The 19,589-nt window shown below is 40.8% G+C and overlaps 1 long non-coding RNA gene across 1 annotated transcript in view; it reads right to left on the bottom strand.

Annotated features, from left to right (window-relative positions):
- The window catches only part of LOC136385553 (uncharacterized), a 36,299-nt gene extending 21,557 nt beyond the window's left edge, over positions 1–14,742 (bottom strand). Inside the window, exons 1-2 of the long non-coding RNA XR_010747842.1 lie at positions 14,708–14,742; positions 11,152–11,270 (exon numbers count right to left, since the gene is read on the bottom strand). This is a non-coding gene — a long non-coding RNA (uncharacterized lncRNA). The remainder of the gene's footprint in view (positions 1–11,151; positions 11,271–14,707) is intronic.
- Positions 14,743–19,589: the final 4,847 nt, after the last annotated feature.

Genomic DNA, 19,589 nt, shown 5'->3' on the forward strand with positions numbered 1-19,589 from the left:
CTACCCACTGCGCCACCGCCTGGTCAGGCTATTCAATGATTCTTTATTAGCAAGACACTCTGCCCTTGCCTTCTAGGAGACTGCAGTTCAGCTGGGGAAAGAGTTCAATCTTTAAGGGTCTTAAATCATGAGCAGTTTCAATGGAAGAAAGCCAGAAGAGAGGGAGCAGAGAAGATGCAGACCAGCCCTTGAGGAAAGGAGGAGATAATATGGTTCAGAGCACAGATGGAAATATTAGTCTGAGAAAAAAAGGACATCATTCTTCAAGAATAACAGCCGGAGGAGAGGCAAGATTGCATATGAAAGTAGTTTGATGACAAGAAAATTGATGAAATTTATGTCTAGTGTCTTCTATTATTTTTCCTATGGAATTTTACTCTGAAGACCAAGAGGAAAGATTCAAACCAGCACAGAAATTTATAACAATATTATGTCTTTCACAGGGCCTTTAACCTATCCCAAACACAAAGATGTCTATACCCAAATATGAAGTAACAGAATTATTGGACCTGGGAACTGCGGGATTTCAGAGTGCACAAAGGAGAGAGCCATGTCAATGTTATAGGGTTCAGGTATGAAGCTCACTAATGGATATAAAGAAAAAACTGGAAAATATCAAAAAGCAAAGAAGTGGTAGCACTACAGATCTGTCGCTTCAGCTAGACATCAGAACAGGTCCCTTATAATACAAATAAGTGGTCAAGACCCCTTTGATCTTCATGATATTTACTGACAGAAGAGTAAGGCAGTGCTCTTTAAGTTTGACTGCATATTAAAATCACTTAATGTGGTAGTAATCTATTGCTATATAACAAATTACCACACAATCCTAAAACAACAAGCATTTATCTCCCACAGTTTCTGTGGATCAGGAATTTTGGAGTAGCTTAATTAGTGGTTGGCTCAGCAGCTCTCAGAAGGTTTCAGTCCAGATGTTACCTGAGGCTGCCACCATCTCGGCTTCACTGAGATTTCCAGGATGACTCTCACGTGGCTATTGGCTGAAGGCTGTATTAGTAAGGGTTCTCCAGAAAGGGAACCAAAAGAATCTAAATACATATAAAATAACAAGTTGATTTACATGATTGTGGAGATTGAGAAGTCCCAGATCTGAAATCAGCAAACTGAAGAGCCAAGACAGTTGATGGTGTAGTTCCAGTCCAAGTTCAGAAGTATGAGAACCAGGAGAGCTAATGGTGTCAGTGCTAGTACAAAAGCCAGCAGGTTTGAGACCCCCCTCAAAAAAATACACACACACAAAAAAACAGATGTTCCCATTCAAGTAAGAAGGCAGGAAAAGAATGATGTTGCAGCTCAAGGACTTAGACAAGAAGAGTTCTCTCTTAGTCTTGTTCTGTTTAGGTCTTCAATTGATTGGATGAGGCCCACCCACATTAGGGAGGGCAATCTTCTGCACTTAGTCTACCCATTCAAATGTTAATCTCACCAAGAAACACCTTCACAGACACACCCAGAATAATATTTGACCAAATGTCTGGGCACCCTGCAGCCTAGTCACGTTGACACATAAAATTAACCATAAAGGACTCAGTTCCTCACAATATGGGACTCTATAGGGTTGGTTGAATGTCCTCATGGCCATGGTAGCTGGCTTCTCCCAAAACCAGAAGGAAGGCTTCCTCTCTTGTATGTATGTATCACCTAGCTTTGGAGGTCACTGCTGCCATACATGCTCATTAGAAACAAGTCACTCTCAAGAAGGAAGGAAATTTTTACCTATTAAGAAAAGGAATATCAAAGAATTTATGGATATATTTTTAAACCACAATATCTGGGGAAACTTAGAAGAAAACTGGCTCCTAATTATCACCCCTAGACCTTCTGATTTAATTGATCCGGGATTTTTAAAAAAGCTCTCCCTGTAATTCCAATGAGCGGCCAAGCACTTCCTCCATCATTTGCATCCACACTTGTGTTTCTTAATACTCTAAGTGCTCAGCGAGCAAGCACGTAACCCTGTGATTTGCATGATATGCTGCACCATATAATGTAAGTGGGTGTGAAAACTTCCTCTGATAGAGAATTCAATTTCATTAAAGAAAATTTTAAATTCAAAACACTTTTCTTAATATAAAAAATAAGCAGTATGTCTTACATAGAGGTATAATACTCAAGAGAAGAGCATTTAATACCTAGCATTTTCAAAATTATATATATTACAAAGCAAGGATATAAAATAAAACAAATACAGTTAAAGTCCTCATTTAACTTCATCAACAGGTTCTGTGACGTTAAGCAAAGCAATGTATGATGAAACTAATTTTACCACATGTAGATTGACATAAACAAGAGTTAAGTTCCAACAGCATCTCACCAACATCATAACGAAATTACATTATTTGAAGATCTGCTATACAAGATACAGCTGGCTAAGCAGAAAGTTTAAAACATATTTATATAATATATATATACAGCCTGACTAGGTGGTAGTGCAATGGATAGAGCATCAGCCTGGGGCACTGAGGACCCAGGTTTGAAACCTTGAGGTCACTGGCTTGAGGGCAGGTTCACCAGCTTGAGCACAGGGTTGCCAGCTTGAGAGTGGGATCACAGACATGACCTCATGGTTGCTAGCTTGAACCAAAGGTCATTGGCTTGAGCCCAAGGTTGCTATCTTGAGCAAGGGGCCACTGTCTCAGCTGGAGCTCTCCAGTCAAGGCACATATGAGAAAGCAATCAATGAGCAACTAAGGTGCCCCAATGAAGAGTTGATGCTTTTCATCTCTCTCCCTTCCTGTCTATCTCTGTCTCTCTGTCTCTCTCTCACTTGCTAAATATATATATACACACATAACATACATATATACAGATAATAGGGTAGCAATAACCAGAGGGAAAGGGGCAGAGTAGAGGTAGGGGGAGGGGAGCACAGGGGGATTGGGAGTGGTAAGACTTTGCATGGGGTGGGGGGGCATGATGCAGTGCTATATTGGGTGTTATATTGAGTGGGATACTTGAAAGCATGTAAACACAATAAATTTTAAAAAACATAAATAAAAGCATAAGTAGAAAACACTGAGTTTTACAAAGAATCAGATAGTCATTGATAATTTATGATAGAATCTAACTTTGGAAGTGTGATGGTTAGTTTTATTTATCAACTTGGCTAGGGTACAGTACACAGTTTTTTAATCAAAAGTGAATTTAGATGTTGCTGAGAAGGTCTTTCATAGGTAAGATTAACATCTATAGTCAGTTGACTTTAAGTAAAAAAGACTACCCTCTACTTGTGGTTGGGTCTCAACTAATCAATTGAAGGCCTTAAAAACAAATACTGAGGCTCCTCAAAGGCAACGTCATTCTGCCTTGAGACTATAACATACACTCTTGCCTGAGTTTCCATACTGCCAGACGGCCCTACAAATTTTGGACTTGCCAGCAACTACAAACATGTGAACCAATTCCTCAAAATAAATCTATTCATATACATATATGTACGTGTGCGGATATGAATACAGATGTAGATATGGATACAGATATAGATAAATAAATTTGTATATATTGCATTAGTTCTGTTTCTTTGAAGACCCCTGACTGATACAGACTCCAGTACTTGGAAGTGGGGTACTGCTGTAACAAACATCTGAATATGGCAATGGGCTTGGAATTGGGGGATTCTAAGGAGCTTGATTAAAAGCCTAGTTGCCTGGAAGAGAGAGATGTTTGCAGGAATATGGGCATTGGAGATGATTCTGGTCAAGGCTAAGATGGAAGTGTGGAACTCAGTAAAAAAATCTGTTATCTCAGAGAATGCGATACACCATCCTGAACAGGATGCGGGTAGAGATATGAACATTAAGAGTGCTTCTGGGGGCCCTGGCCGGTTGGCTCGGTGTAGAGCGTCGGCCGGGCGTGTGGAAGTCCCGGTTCGATTCCCGACCAGGGCACACAGGAGAAGCGCCCATCTGCTTCTCCACCCCTCCCCCTCTCCTTCCTCTCTGTCTCTCTCTTCCCCTCCTGCAGCCAAGGCTCCATTGGAGCAAAAGATGGCCCGGGCGCTGGGATGGCTCCTTGGCCTCTGCCCCAGGCGCTGGAGTGGCTCTGGTCGCGACAGAGCGACGCCCTGGATGGGCAGAGCATCACCCCCTGGTGGGCGTGCCGGGTGGATCCCGGTCGGGCGCATGCGGGAGTCTGTCTGACTGCCTCCCCGTTTCCAGCTTCAGGAAAATACAAAAAAAAAAAAAAAAGAAAAAGAAAAAAAAAGAGTGCTTCTGGGGAGGTCTCAGATGGAAATGAGGGAAATGTTACTGGACACTGGAAAAAATGCAATCTTTCTTAGAAAGCGGCAAAGAATTTGGTTGAATTGGGTCATAGAGTTTTATGGAAAGTAGAACTTGCAAGAGATGAACTTGATATTTGAAAAGAGTCCCAAAGAAAATGTGGAAGGCTTTGCCTGGTTTCTTCTTGCTGCTTATAATAAAATTGAAGGAAAGGGAGAAATTGAGAAAATTGTTAAGCAAATAGAAACCAGCACTTTATTTGGAAAATTCTCATTCTATTTAGATATGACTAATGAATCCAATTAGCCACCTTGGCATAATCCAGGCACAGAGGTGGCATTATCCAGAAAGAATCTGTAGAGAATATTCATGTCTAATTGTGCAGACTCCCATGAGACTGACAAATTTTTGAGAGAATTTTGTACCAGAGAAAACACTATCCATCTGGATTGAAAGGCATCAAGAGAAGAACACCATGTAAAGATGAGAAGCATAGGGAAAATGCCATGTGAAGACGAAGGCAGACATTGGACTGATGTATCTACAAGCCAAGAAGGCCAAGGGCTATCAGCAACTACCAGAAGTTAGCAAGAGGCAAAGAAAGATCCTCTCCTAAGTACCTTCGAGAGAGCATGGCCTTGCTGACATCTTGATTTCAGGCTTCTAGTACCCGGAACTGTGAGAGAATAAATCTCTATTGTTTTAAACCACTCTTTGGTACTTTGTTACAATAGCACTAGGAAACAAATACAGTATCAAAAATAGATAATGACTCACTGAAATCTCTTTTTGCATTGAACCTATATACAATATATTCTGTACCTGCTTGGGGAATAAGATATAAATGTTTTAATTAACTAAATAAGCAAATAATTTTACTTAAACTTGGCTTAAGACATATTTGAAAGTTATAGCACTTGCCATTTTGGCCTTTTTACATCTGCACTGATCTCTAATTTTCTCCTTTCCCCTCTCGCATGGTTGTGAAAATACCAAACAATATTTTTGCAAGTGGAATCCAATGGAATACAAACAACAGTGTTTTCTTGAGAAACATCACGCCTGACCTGTGGTGGCGCAGTGGATAAAGCGTCGACCTGGAAATGCTGAGGTTGCTGGTTCGAAACCCTGGGCTTGCCTGGTCAAGGCACATATGGGAGTTGATGCTTCCAGCTCCTCCCCACCTTCTCTCTCTGTCTCTCTCTCCTCTCTCTCTCCCTCTCTGTCTCTCTCTCTCCCTTTCTCTCTCCTCTCTAAAATGAATAAATAAAATTTAAAAAAAAATTTAAAAAGAAAAAAGAGAAACATCACGACACATTAGTGAGGGATTTAAATTCTGCATGGGTTTTGTTTACACACTCAGCTACTAATTGTCAGTCAGTTCAATATGCACAGTGAACAACCACAGCAGTGGAAATTGCCAAAGCAGAAGCACCACACTGATTAGACTGATCCCCAGTGTGGCTTTTGGAAGCATTCTCAAATGGCCAAGCCATAGTGCAGGCTTCCAAATCCCTGCACCCAAAGTTGCTGGGACCAAACGGTCATAGGTTGTTTCAGTATGAGTTCATGCTCTATTAATTAGGCAGCTGTATTCAGCTCTTGGGAAAGTCAAAACTGAGCTGCATTTCCTGTCTTCATCTACACAAAAGCAAATAATGTCTTTTTTTCATTCAACATCGTTTCTTTCTAATATTGATGAGAAAGAAAATGAATCCCAGATGGTGGCCACTGTCCATGTGGAGTGTGTACATTGTCCTCGTGTCTGCGTGGGCTCTCTCTGGAACTCTGGCTTCCTCCCACACGGCAGAGGTGTGAGTATGAGGTGAACTGCTGTGCACACATTGTCACAGTCTGAGCAGATGTGGGTGGGGGCTACTGGCCCTGAGATGGAAGGGTGTCCCTTCCTGGATGGGTTCCCACCCTGTGTCCTATGCTGTCTTGAGGGGCTATAGCTACCACAGCCCTGAGCTAGAATAAGCTTGTTGAAAAAGAATTCTCTTCCTAATTTTTATCTATCTTTCTTAAATGTATGTATATCTCAGATTCACTGCAATGTTTCATGTTTAAGTGTACTGGATCATAACAAAAACTGTATATCCTCCTGGGATCATAATTTTGAAAGCTTGAAAAACATAGCTCTGGTGCACGATCATGATTTCTAAACTCTTGTAAGTCTAAAGTGACCACTGGCCCCTCGCACAGTTAATACAGCCAACCCTCCTGTACATTTTATTAACACTATGTCCCCAGGCCAACAGCACTGGTACCTACTAGGAAAAATAAAAGAGCTCTAAAGACTCCAGTCTGTAGGAAATACAAAGAAAAGGGCAAAATGGACAATAAGAGGAAGAGCTCTGTGGCTTCCTGTCCTTTTAACTTCCCTGTGATGTCCTTGAAAGCTTGGGACTATGGCTACATGACGTGTCTTCTTCTCTGTTGTGGCATGTTAAGGTGCTAGGGTCAAAAATAAATGGACCATGGATCCTCCTTAAGGTGCTCCCAGATTGATAGCAAAGACAGACATTAAGATAACATCACAGCAAGGCAATGTTTTAAGTGCCTTGGTGAAGGCTAAGAAAATGGGGTAGCTGCTATCATGGGAAAGACCTGGGGACCTTAATGAAAGTGTTGGGAAAGCAAGGAGAGAATTACAGTAGGAGACTGAAGAGATAGAATCAAGAGAATTTGGAGACTAGTGAAGAAGCAGGAGAAGTCTTAGATAGCTCCCATCCTTCTCGGTCAGGTGTCTGGGAGGTGGTGGTACTATCCATCAGGACAGGGATGTGGGAGAAGAAACAACACTATGGGGTGAGGAAAATTCACTTGGGGCCAAGCTGAATCAATGTGCCTAGAGGATATGCTGGTGAGTTAAGATGTCAGGTAACTGTATATGGCGCTCTCTTTTGTTTTCTAAGCTAAAGTGCATTCAAACAACCCAAGAAATGTACAGGCCTTCAGTCAGTCAACCCCTTCCTTTAAAGTCACCAGGCAGTGGTTTCTACCACAGTCCTTGGAAATATGTTTCAGAGGGAGAAATAATTCAGTATGAAATGAATACAAGAAATTCTAGAAAAATTAGGGCACCAATGTTGGTATTTTCAGATCTAGGTACTGCTAAGACTTGAATAAACTCTCTTTATTCCAATATGACAACCAAGCTTCATTCTGAGTCAAGATGTCTGCATTGGTGGAAAAGAGTCAGTTAGCATTCCATGGCGCTGATCTCCTGAGTGTCTTTGATTCCAAGAAACCTCCTGTTTTGTATACACCAAGAGGATTTGGTTACAAGTGATTCAGGTTGGTGCTCTCCTTAAGGGAATGACTTTTATTCCTAGAGAGAAGATGCACAGATCAGCCAGGGACTTCAAGACCTTTCTGTCGATTAGCCACAGGTATGTATGGTGCTGGGCCAAAGCAGAGTTGCTACTTGGATTTCAGCAATAAACTTGCTGCCAGCAAATGTTATTGCAGAATAAGATTCCCGTTTAGTCTATTGTCTTAAAGACTGCAGGAATTTCTTTCACCACTCAATATTTTAAATGATCATCATGTGTTTCTTTACCAATAAAAAAATTACATTTGGAAATGCCTCTGAGTTAAATGACCTAGGAATATTGTTTTGGGTGTGTACATGGGGCGGGGCGGGGCAGTGGGTGGAGGCAGAGTTGTGTTAGGAAGAAGAAATGACTGCCAAGTTTTGGGGGGGAGGAAGGGGAGCATTGCGTAGACACCACTCAAGTTAAAATAAGAAAAACATTAAAGTGTCAGAAGTGAAAATTTAGCACATTTCTGGCTTCAAATACCATCCTTCTTTTTCATCCATGGCACATAAAGATATAATTCTGCTGATATGGGTTAGATTTCACCCTCTTTCCCAAGTTCATTACTTACCTCGATCACTTTGCAGATTGTTCAAGAACAACCTGCCTCTGCAAATTTTGACAGGGTGCCTTGTAGAATGTAGAACAAACTCAAAATGCTAGGGTCTGCTTCTCAGCTCCATCCCACTTAACGGAGCTAAGATATCAAAGGCAAAATGGGGTTGGGTAAAATGGATGAGACTTCTCCTATATCTCCCTAACCTACAGCTCCAGTCCTGATCACACCCAAAGTCCAGTCTTGACTTCTTAGTAGCTTTTATATGTCTTTCTGTTCACTCAAACTCCATATGCTTAAAATTACATTGTATTCATCATCCCTTCTTCTCACCCTACAAACCACTACATCTCTCTCTGTCTTTGAGCCCACCCTTCCAGAAATTTTCCTAATACCCCCAAAAGTAGATGAGTCTTGCTCACAGGCTTCATGACTTGTTCTTTTTTTTTTTTTAATTCTCCCATTGATATGAGAGAGGAAGAGAGAGAGAGAGGTGGGGAGGAGAAAGAGAGAGAGAAGCATCAACCTTTTGTTCCACTTAGTTGTTTCCCTTATTTACACATTCATTGGTTGCTTCTCATATATGCCCTGACCTGGGGTTAAACCTGTGACCTTGACATGCCAGGACGACACTCTACCCACTGAGATACCCAGCCAGGGCTACGTAATTCATTCTTCACCAATTTTTCACCTCTTAATTTGTTTGTACCTTAGGACTGTCATGACCCTCAAGAATATTTCAAAGCAAGTATGCTAAATCTGTGGTGCCTGCAGCTGTGGGTCTACAGCGGTCTAATCAATATCTTCATGAGAGTGTAACTGATACCTCAAGCTAACCATTGCCATAACTAAATCCATTATTTCCCTCACTGTTCCCCCAAAGGGCTCTTCCTTCCTTGTTTCCTTACCTCGAAGGCTGCATCATTACCCCTGAACTGCTCCAGCCAGGTGCGTCCTCTCAATGACTCATCTGCCCATGCAGCTGCCAAGCCCCTCAATTCCACCTCCTCAATAGCTCTCACATCCATTTCACTCTGTTATCCCTGCCCTGCCACAGTCCAGGCATTTAAATTTCTTTTTAGAATAAAAGTCATAACTGTTCTTCCTGACTCCACTCTGACTATGGCCCTCTGACCAAAGCCAGCCTGATCTTTCTGGATTGTAGTTTTGAACATAACATTCTCCTCCTGTGCATCTTTCAATAGCTTCCTTCTGCCCACATGGTCCTTCCCAAGAGCTTTCCTTGTATCCTGAGCACTGTGATCCCATCGGCTTCAACTCAGTAACTCTCCACTCTCACATGTTCCTCCTCCTGACCATAAAGTCCACTCCCCCTTATGCTTCTCAAATGCTTTTTATTACTTTCTCCTTGTTCCAGAAACTAGAAACTCCCATTCTTAACAATGTGATCAGATTAAAGAAAACATTCATCTAAAGGGTGCCTACCCGAGTACATGGCCTTGGTTTGGCCAAATGTCTGGCTGGAGTTTATAAGATGAAAAAGCAGGACCAGGGGTTAAAGATTGGGAAAGTCCAATTGTAGTACATAGTAGAGTAACAGTAATTATGGTTTCAAAGGAGTCGGGTGAAGTGAGAAGTGAGTTTAACAGGGAGTGACGGCCTGGGAAAGGAAGGAGGGGGATATGTGAGGAGAATGTGAAAAGGAGAGAGCCCAGAATCACAGTGACATGATGCAGTCTGAAAAGAAAGATGTCCACTGAGCAACTCCCAGTGATGGGCATGGCCACGGGACTCCTGAGTACTGAGGTGCTTGTGATTCAGTTTTACATGGCTTGTCTTGACTATTCTGAGTTGTGATGTCCTTCAATGTCCCCAATTCTTCCAAAAAAATGTATTACAGTAGCACTCCGTGCTAGTGTACAGCAGTGCTCCAAACCAGACGTGGAACAGACATGGAGAGAGCATAGCTGATGTGGACAGAAGACACTGGCCACCGTGGTTCCGGGGCAAGAGGGAAACAGGCCATAGTGTCAATGAACCACAAGAAATCAGAGGCACAGAACTGCCCAGACATCTTGGTCAGCATGTTGGGTTTTCTACCACCTCAGGGATTGTATCTCAGAGCAGTTACTTGACAGCAGAGAAAAAGGAGACCCGATTCCCATAAGGTAGAAAGAACTAGGGACTCCCAGGCAGCTGACCCTTGGTTTCTAGTTGGAGCTCACTCAATGAAGTTATAGGATTACTATAAAGTAAATAAATACTTTTGAGTAAGTAAATAAGTGCAATAGTAAATATGCTAGTTTAAATGGATACACTTAGAGAAAGGGGTTGGTAAAAATCACATTGGATTGTAAGTATAAAGTAATGTTACAAGAGTACTCATGACAACTTTGAAAGATTGGTCTTCAGTCTCTGGATCCTTAACTTAGAAAAAAAAAGAAAGGTATACTATTTCCATCAGGTCACAGAAATAATGACATGGCACTGATTCAAATTAGGGAGAAAGACAGAGTGAAGTGTGTGGAAGAGAAGAGGGAGAGGTTGCATACCACTGTCCTAGAATTTTCACAAGTTCTAACTTAGAAATTCAGGAAACTAAAATTTATATTATATCTTACATAATAAAATTTATATAATAAGCAGGTAAAAGTCATCAAGCTTGAGATGTCACAATTCAGGACATATTTTAATGCCAACAGAAATCATTTCAGACATAAAGTATATTTCCAAAGCCTAAAAAAATATTCCTTCACACACAGCCCCAACAAGTATATATGAGAACATTTGGTGCTTATTGCAGAGTCATGGAGTTTTAGAGAGACAAACATCTCTCTAGGACCTCAGTGTTAATCAGAATTGCATAAATCAGTGTTAATGAATATGTATGTGAGTTATTAATATGCTTTGATTCCCAAGGCAGAAGGACTACCCCAGAATTTTTGGGGTCCAAGAATTTCAAAGTCCTTGCTAATTAACTTGGATGTATTAGATAGGATAAGTTAGAATGTACTACAGTAATAATTCTAAAATTCTCAGGGGTGTAGCATAACAAAAGATGATTTCTTACTCATACGATGTCTTTAGCAGCTCTGGGAGACTAAACAGAATTGTGTATCTTCATGCATTGGTGCAGTTTCCATTTTACGGTTTCCCCACACCAATGTACACTCCCACGATGGCTGTGGCCTAGGAAGAAAGCATGGAAAATCACAAACTGGCTTTCATCCATAACTCACATTTCAGTCACATGGCATGCCTACTCTTAACTTCAAGAGGGCATGTGTCCTCACTCCCATAAAAAGAGGATCAGAAATCTTGATGGCAAACATTAATAATGTCTTCTATAGACATGTAGCAAATCTTTAGATTTTATTGGCATTTCCATAGGAAATATAAAATGAAAGGTTTCCAGGTCCTCTCAAGCATGAGCAGCTTTTTTTTATACCTTCCTCCCATTTGTTTCTCGCTTTAGTATGGTGTGACCAAGAAAAAGATAGACTTCAAAGAAATTATTTATTTTAATCCAACCCAGATCAGTACTCGGGTAGGCACCCTTTAGATGAATGTTTTCTTTAATCTGATCACATTGTTAAGAATGGGAGTTTCTAGTTTCTGGAACAAGGAGAAAGTAATAAAAAGCATTTGAGAAGCATAAGGGGGAGTGGACTTTATGGTCAGGAGGAGGAACATGTGAGAGTGGAGAGTTACTGAGTTGAAGCTGATGGGATCACAGTGCTCAGGATACAAGGAAAGCCATGTGGGCAGAAGGAAGCTATTGAAAGATGCACAGGAGGAGAATGTTATGTTCAAAACTACAATCCAGAAAGATCAGTAGTGAAAAACCAAGGGCTTTCTTTTTTCTATTATAAGGTTTCTTAATCTTGGCACTACTGAAATTTAGGCTCAGATCATTCTTGGGAGCTGTCCTGTGCTGCAGGACATTTAGCAACATCCCCAGTCACGACCCACTGGAGACAAAAGCATCCCCTCTTCTCCAGCTGTGAAAACCAAAAATGTCTCCAAATATTTCACCCTAGTGGGTAAAATTAATCATGGTTGGAAACTACTTTTCTATTTGCTTCCTTTGACCACTAGGGATGGTAAAGGCCATCTAACACATGAAGTGACCCAGCATTGAGGACTGGTAGGAACAGACCAAAGACAACAGATTGCCTTCCCCCAGATATACCATTGACACTTTGGGCAAGTCTCTGACTCTTTTTTTTTATTGATAAATTACTCTCCGTAATTTATCTCTACATTACGGAGAATGATGTTACCTGGTTCACAAGCTTATCGTAAGAATTAAGTGAGGCACTAAATAACCCATCCTTTTCTCTCTCTCGTGGGAAACAAATTCTGCATGCACCCAGGTCCTATATATACATGGAGTCGATTTCTGGACTTTCTCTTGTCTGACTTGTCCCTCTACATATTCCTGTGTTGATCAACCATTATTCCTTATTAAGCCCTCTATTATCTATAGCTAACTTGTCTAGGAAACTCAGCCATCAGTAAAGGGACTGAAAACTGAGAAGTAAAGAAAAAAGCCTGCAGAAGCCCTGCACTAAAGTTCAGAGACTTTTGAAATTGTGACGTCCCCCAAAGTTATTAAGATGGCTTATAAATTATTTCTTCCTCAGCCCCCGTACCACCTTGTGTCTCACACACAGGACCCAGCACCCAATGAACGGCTGCTGAGGAACTAAATGACCAGTTTCAGACATAAGTCAAACTAGCTTAACATTACTGGGCTTCCCCACATCACCTCAAAAGTCCCATAGTAGGTGAGATGAAGACAGAGAAGCTATTAATATAGGCAGGACTGGCATTGGCAACAAGTGAATGGTGACAGTCTGACATCAAGAGAGGAAATTAAGGGGCAGATGTTAATTAAAAAATAAAAACCACATGCTCTGAAAAGTAAGCAGTCACACACATCACAGTAACCCCTTAGCTGTGTTACATTGTCAGTGCATAATAACTAGCATCCTTAATAATGACTCTGACATTTTTAAAAATGCTAATTTCTGCTCAACATGTTCTATTTTTAAAAATTTGTAGTAGTGTGTAAGGCATTTGAGAAAGGTTTCCGTCACACTTATAAAATATGTGATTTGCAACATACTTTAGAGATTACCTACACTAACTGTTTTCCAGATGCAGAAAATCAGTCCTGGAAAGTGACCTTGCACTTGTTCAAGGTCAGGTGCCCAGAAAGGCAGAGCTGAAACTCAAGTCTTAGTTTGCTGACTCTAGGGCAAGTTCTTTTTCTTTTGTAATTTTTAAAGACTTTATTGATTCATTTTAGAGAGGAGAGAGAGGAGCAGGAAGCATCAACTCCCATGTGTACCTTGACCCGGCAAGCCCAGGGTTTTGAACTGGCGACCTCAGTGTTCCAGGTTGACACTTTACCCACTGCACCACCACAGGTCAGGCCCGCAAGTTCTATTTCCACTATAGCACATCTTCCAAAAATGTAAACATATTCCTTTAATTAAATAAAATAATCAATGAAATATTTCACAGCTCAGTAAGGGTACAATTTCACCTATATGAAATTTTCCTACACTGAGCTATTAATCAACTGACCCTTACTGAGCCTTTGTGTTGCTCAAATAAAAAAAAATAGTTGCTTAGATCTGGTAAACATATCAAAGGAAGGAAAGAGTATAATGCTTGATTCAAGTGACTGAACTTTCTAGACGAGAAAGGAAAATTTACATGTTAAGAAGTCAGAAAAATGTACAACGGTATGGAGTGTTGCAATCAGTTTGAATGTGTGGAAATTCGCTCTGGGTGTTCTGGGAATTGAGAAACAGGAGACATCACCCCATGGCAAACGGTCAAGGATGGCACAGGAGTGGAGTAGGATAGGTCACCTGATAAACCCAGAGGTTATGTAGACTTTGGAAAAGAAAACAAGGATGTTCCAAATGTGAAGAACAACATTGGAAAACACTTGAAGGGGGGTGGAAGCCTGGGTCATATTCTCTAAGCCACTCATTTGAACAGATTATCTAACAAGTATGAGTTATTTATGAAGATGCAGGGGTTATAGAAAATATTAAAAATTTAGCCTGCCCTAGAAAAACCTAAGTTGAAAGAAGGAGAGAATGGAAAAATGGCCCCATTATTCTAGAATGGCAGTCTGATAGAAATATAATGTGTGTCAAACATATCATTTAAATTTTTCTAGTAGCCTCATTTGAAAAGCAGTAGCAACAGATTAAATTCATTTAAAAAATACATTTATCTAACTCAATATATCCAAAATGTTATTATTTCAATATGCACTCAATATACAAAAATATTAATGAGATATTTTCCATTCTTTGACCAATACTAAGTCTCTGAAAGCTAAAGTGCATTTCACACAAAATATCTTAATTTGGATACTAAATTAATCAGAAATATTTGATCTGCATTTAGATATTATAAAACTTACAAATGAAAAGATGAATTCACATACTCAAGTTGTTCCAGACATAGCCTAAATATCTCCCAGTAACTGAATCAAATGCCCCAAATCATTTTCTGTTAATATACACATCCACATTGACAAAACTCCTTCAGTTTTTAAATTTAAATGCCAATCAATTAAAAACACATACAATTCAAACCTTGGGCCTTCAAGACAAGTTTCAGTGGTTCTAGCACACATGGGGCGAGTGGCTGTGTGTGAGGACACACAGGCCTAGAGGTGGGTCTTCGAGGCTGGAGGCAGGGCTGCCACGTGACACAAGGCCCTTAGGTGGCAGCCTCAAGTGCCTGGAGGGAGACCGACCACACATAAACTCGGACACAAAGTGGAGCCACTCCATACTTATCTCCAAAGAAAGGAAAGAGCAAGACAAAAAAAAAAAAAAACAGATTTCGAGGAAGACGCATCTGCAACAAAACAGAGAAAACAAACAAACAAAAAACCAAAGCAGGAGATTTTGCTGTAGTAAATCGAAGGACTGATGCTGAAGGTGGGAAGGAGGAATGGGGGGGGAGTCGCTGATCCGAGAGGCTGTTTGCTGCAGGAAGAACTGGCAGAACTGAAGACTAGAGAGGACGCCGAAGAGCCCCTCGCTGAAGATCTCACAGGGACCTGGCTTTCGTTTGTTTGTTCTGTGTTTGTTTAAGTTTAGGTTCTGGTTTTGTTTTTTCTCTACTCTCTCTTCTATATGTGTTTAACAGGAAAACTTAGAATGCACAGTGGTTTTCAGGAGTTTAAGGATTATTGAGGTAACCTTGAATTCTTCCTGGGAAGGTAAAGGGTCTGTTATTATGGACCACAAGAGTAGTGGAGAGAGTGGATGGGAGGGGGGAGGAAATGTACAGAGAGGCTATACATTTCAAACTTAGGATTTACCAATAAATAGATGATAGCTCAAACCACTTCAGTGCGTGAGACTCCCAGGCAGCTACAAAGAGTGAGAAGATAGGGGCCACCACAGGGAGAACACATTTCTAGAGATGGAGAAGCCTCAAAGGAACGTTTCCAAGGTGCAGAGACTGAACCGGACAACCTAGCTGTTTGCTCCATGGCCTCATTCACTGAACTAACATTTATTGAGACCAAGACCTAGGTGCTCACATTCTGGATACAAGCAATGTGGATCGCCCTGGAAGAGTGCACTGCTAAGGTTACAGCCGGGACCGAGCCCCAGACAGGCTCTGCTTGCAGCAAGGTCTCTGTCCTGCACCACAGTAAAATACAAGTCATGCACAGTGCTACTCGCAGGGTTTTGGCCTTTGAGATAGATCAGCCTAAATTATATTCTATTCCCTTCAAGTGTCATTCGTCATTCTAAAAATGTTCTTCAAGGAAGAGCTTACTCTTACTAACCACAAGGTCATGAGAGTCATACCTCAAAAGGAAAAGAAAGAATTCGGCTGGGTAGAGTCAGGATGATGCAGAAATCTTGTTTGTAGAAGTAAATGGTGCTGGAGGCAGCACAGGGCTTTGGGGAGGGATGTAGGTGTTGTTTTGCCGTCCATTGCTGCGGCAACAAGATAGCTGGGGAGGTATTATAAAACATGAAGAAGAGGCCCTGGCCGGTTGGCTCAGTGGTAGAGCATCGGCCTGGCGTGTAGGAGTCCCGGGTTTGATTCCCGGCCAGGGCACACAGGAGAGGGGCCCATCTGCTTCTCCACCCCTCCCTCTCTCCTTCCTCTCTGTCTCTCTCTTCCTCTCCGGCAGCCAAGGCTCCACTGGAGCAAAGTTGGCCCAGGCGCTGAGGATGGCTCCATGGCCTCTGCCTCAGGCGCTAGAATGGCTCTGGTTGCGACAGAGCGATGCCCCAGATGGGCAGAGTATCACCCCCTGGTGGACGTGCCGGGTGGATCCCGGTCAGGCACATGTGGGAGTCTGTCTGACTGCCTCCCCGTTTCCAGCTTCAGAAAAATACAAACAAACAAACAACAACAACAAAAAAACATGAAGTAGAATGCAAGAAAATTCAGAGCATATTCAGTTCAATATGAACTGGTGACACCTTACAACATCTTTTTTTAAGATTTTATTTGTTCATTTTAAAGAGGGGAGAGCGAGAGAGAGAGAGAGAGAGAGAGAGAGAGAGAGAGAGAGAGAGAGAGGAGCAGGAAGCATCAACCCCCATATGTGCCTTGACCAGACAAGCCTGGGGATTTGAACCAGCAACCTACGAATTCCAGGTTGATGCTTTATCCACTGCGCCACCACAGGTCAGGCCAACGTTTAACTTTTAAAAGGAGTAGTGTTCCAGAAACATTGATACGTAAAGACACATGCAGCCCCATGTTTATTGCAGCATTGTTCACAGTGGCCAGGACATGGAAACAACCAAAAAGCCCATCAATAGATGACTGGATAAAGAAGATGTGGCACATATACACTATGGAATACTACTCAGCCATAAGAAATGATGACATCGGATCATTTACAACAAAATGGTGGGATCTTGATAACATGATACGAAGCGAAATAAGTAAATCAGAAAAAACCAGAAACTGTATTATTCCATACGTAGGTGGGACATAATAGTGAAACTAAGAGACATTGATAAGAGTGTGGTGGTTACAGGGGGGAGGGGGGAATGGGAGAGGGAAAGGGGGTGGGGAGGGGCACAAAGAAAACAAGATAGAAGGTGACAGAGGACAATCTGACTTTGGGTGGTGGGTATGCAACATAATTGAACGACAAGATAACCTGGACTTGTTATCTTTGAATATATGTATCCTGATTTATTGATGTCACCCCATTAAAAAAATAAAATTATTTAAAAAAAAAAAAGGAGTAGTGTTCAAACTGCATTAGAATAGAAAGGTCAACCTTTGTAACTTCTCTTCCCACAGAAATGTCCCAATATTTGCCATTAAGGATCAAAAGGACCACTGTATTTTTACCTGCTCTAACAACAGATTTTTGTGCTTCCCTTGTGAACAATTATTTTACATTTGTTAGTTATGAAACTTCTATTTCCTCTAATTTGTAATTTGGAGGAATGTTTAGTTTCTGGTTTCAACTGTGAAATACAATAGAGAAAATTACCCACCTTAGAAGCATAATTCCTTTTATTGAATAGTTGACTTTTTAAAAAGTCCTTTCTTAGGTATTTTATTTTTTTGTTGTTGCACATAAAAACGAGACTAAGAGTCATGGACAAGAGTGTGGTGGTTGAGGGGGAGAGGGAGGGAGAGGGGAAGGGGGAGGGGGAGAAGCACAAAGAAAACCAGATAGAAGGTGACGGAGGACAATCTGACTTTGGATGATAGGTATGAAACATGATTGAATGACAAGATAACCTGGAGATGTTTTCTTTGAACATATGTACCCTGATTTATTGATGTCACCCCATAAAAATTAATAAAAATTTATATTTTAAAAAATAAAAAAAAAAGTCCTTTAAAGGGAGAATTTATTCGTTAAACCTAACCATTTGAATAAAACAATGCTTTCCCTCAAGTCCTTAGTTTTTTCTTCCTATTCTTTCCCTAAAAGGTAGAACTCAGTCTCATGAACTTTACTTCCTCTCAGGGACATTCGAGATTCTGGAATCAGAGAACCATAGAACATGCAGGAAGAAAAAGCAGGTTCCTTCCCCCCTCCACCTGACGTCTCCTGGACATGAGCTATGCGCCAGCAGAAACAGCAGCTCTGGAAAAACGGGGCTGCTTCATATGGAGTTCTCTGTGCCCTTACAATGCCTCTACTGTCTTGGAGAAATCTGCTGACCTGTTTATTTTTTAAGCTATTTTCCTTTCTTTATGTTTCAATTACAGTTGACACTCAGTAGTATTGTTTTATATTGGTTTCAGGTGTGCACCATAAAGTTAGTTACATGCTTTACAAAGCGATCCCCCGATAAGTCCAGTACCTGCCTGGCTCCATCCACAGTTATTACAGTTTTATTGACTATATTCCCTGTGCTCTACTTTACATTCGACGATTTTGTAACTACAAATTTGTACTTCTTAATCCCTTTATTTTTTCATCGAGCTCCCCAACCCTCCTCCCATCTGGGAACTATCAGCTTGCTCTCTGTATCTATGAATCTGTTTGTTTGTTTTATTCTTCAGACTCCACATATAACTGAAATCATATGGCATTTGTCTTTCTCTGACTTATTTCACTTAGCATACTACCCTCTAAGTCCATCCATACTGTCTCAAATGGTAAGATTTCATTCTTTTTGACAGCCAAGTAATATTCCATTGTAGATATGTGTAATGGCTTTATCCAACCATCTGTTAATGGGCACTTAGGCTGCTTCCATACTTTAACTGTTGTAAATAATGCTGCACTGAAAATCGGGGGGCATATATATTTTCCAATCAACATTTTGGATTTCTTTGGATAAATTCCCAAAAGTGAAATTCTAGGTCATAAAGTAGTTCTTTTTTTTAATTTTCTGAGGAATCTCCACAGCATTCCCCATACTGGCTGCACCAATCTGAATTCCACCAACAGTGCTAGTGCTCCTTTTTCTCCACACCCTCACCAATACTTGTTTCTTGATTTGTTGATGAGCGCCATTCTGACAGCTGTGAGGTCATATCTCGTAATTTTCACTTTCATTTCTCTGATTATTGACACTGAGCATCTTTTCATATGTCTATTGTCCATCTGTATGTCCTCTTTGTAGAAATGCTTATTCAGGTTCTCTCCATTTTTGAACTGAATTTTTTGGTGTTAAACTGTATGAGTTCTTTATAAATTTGGATATTAACCTCTTGATGTATCACTGGCGAGTATCTTCTCCCAAATGGTAGGTTGCATTTTAGTTTTGTTGATGGTTTCCTTTGCTGTGCGAAATGCTTAGTTTGATGTAGTTTCATTTATTTATTTTCTTTTGTTTCTCTTAACCAAGGAGATATATCAAAAAAAAATGTTACTAAGAGCAATGTCAGAGAATTTACTGCCTATATTTTCTTCTAGGAGTTTTATGGTTTCAAGTTTTATATTTAAGTTTTTATCCATTTTGAGTTTATTCTTGTATATAGTGTAAGAAGGTGGTCTAGTTTCATTTTCTTTGC

The sequence above is a fragment of the Saccopteryx leptura genome, chromosome X (assembly GCF_036850995.1).
Source record: "Saccopteryx leptura isolate mSacLep1 chromosome X, mSacLep1_pri_phased_curated, whole genome shotgun sequence".
NCBI classification, from domain to species: Eukaryota; Metazoa; Chordata; class Mammalia; order Chiroptera; family Emballonuridae; genus Saccopteryx; species Saccopteryx leptura.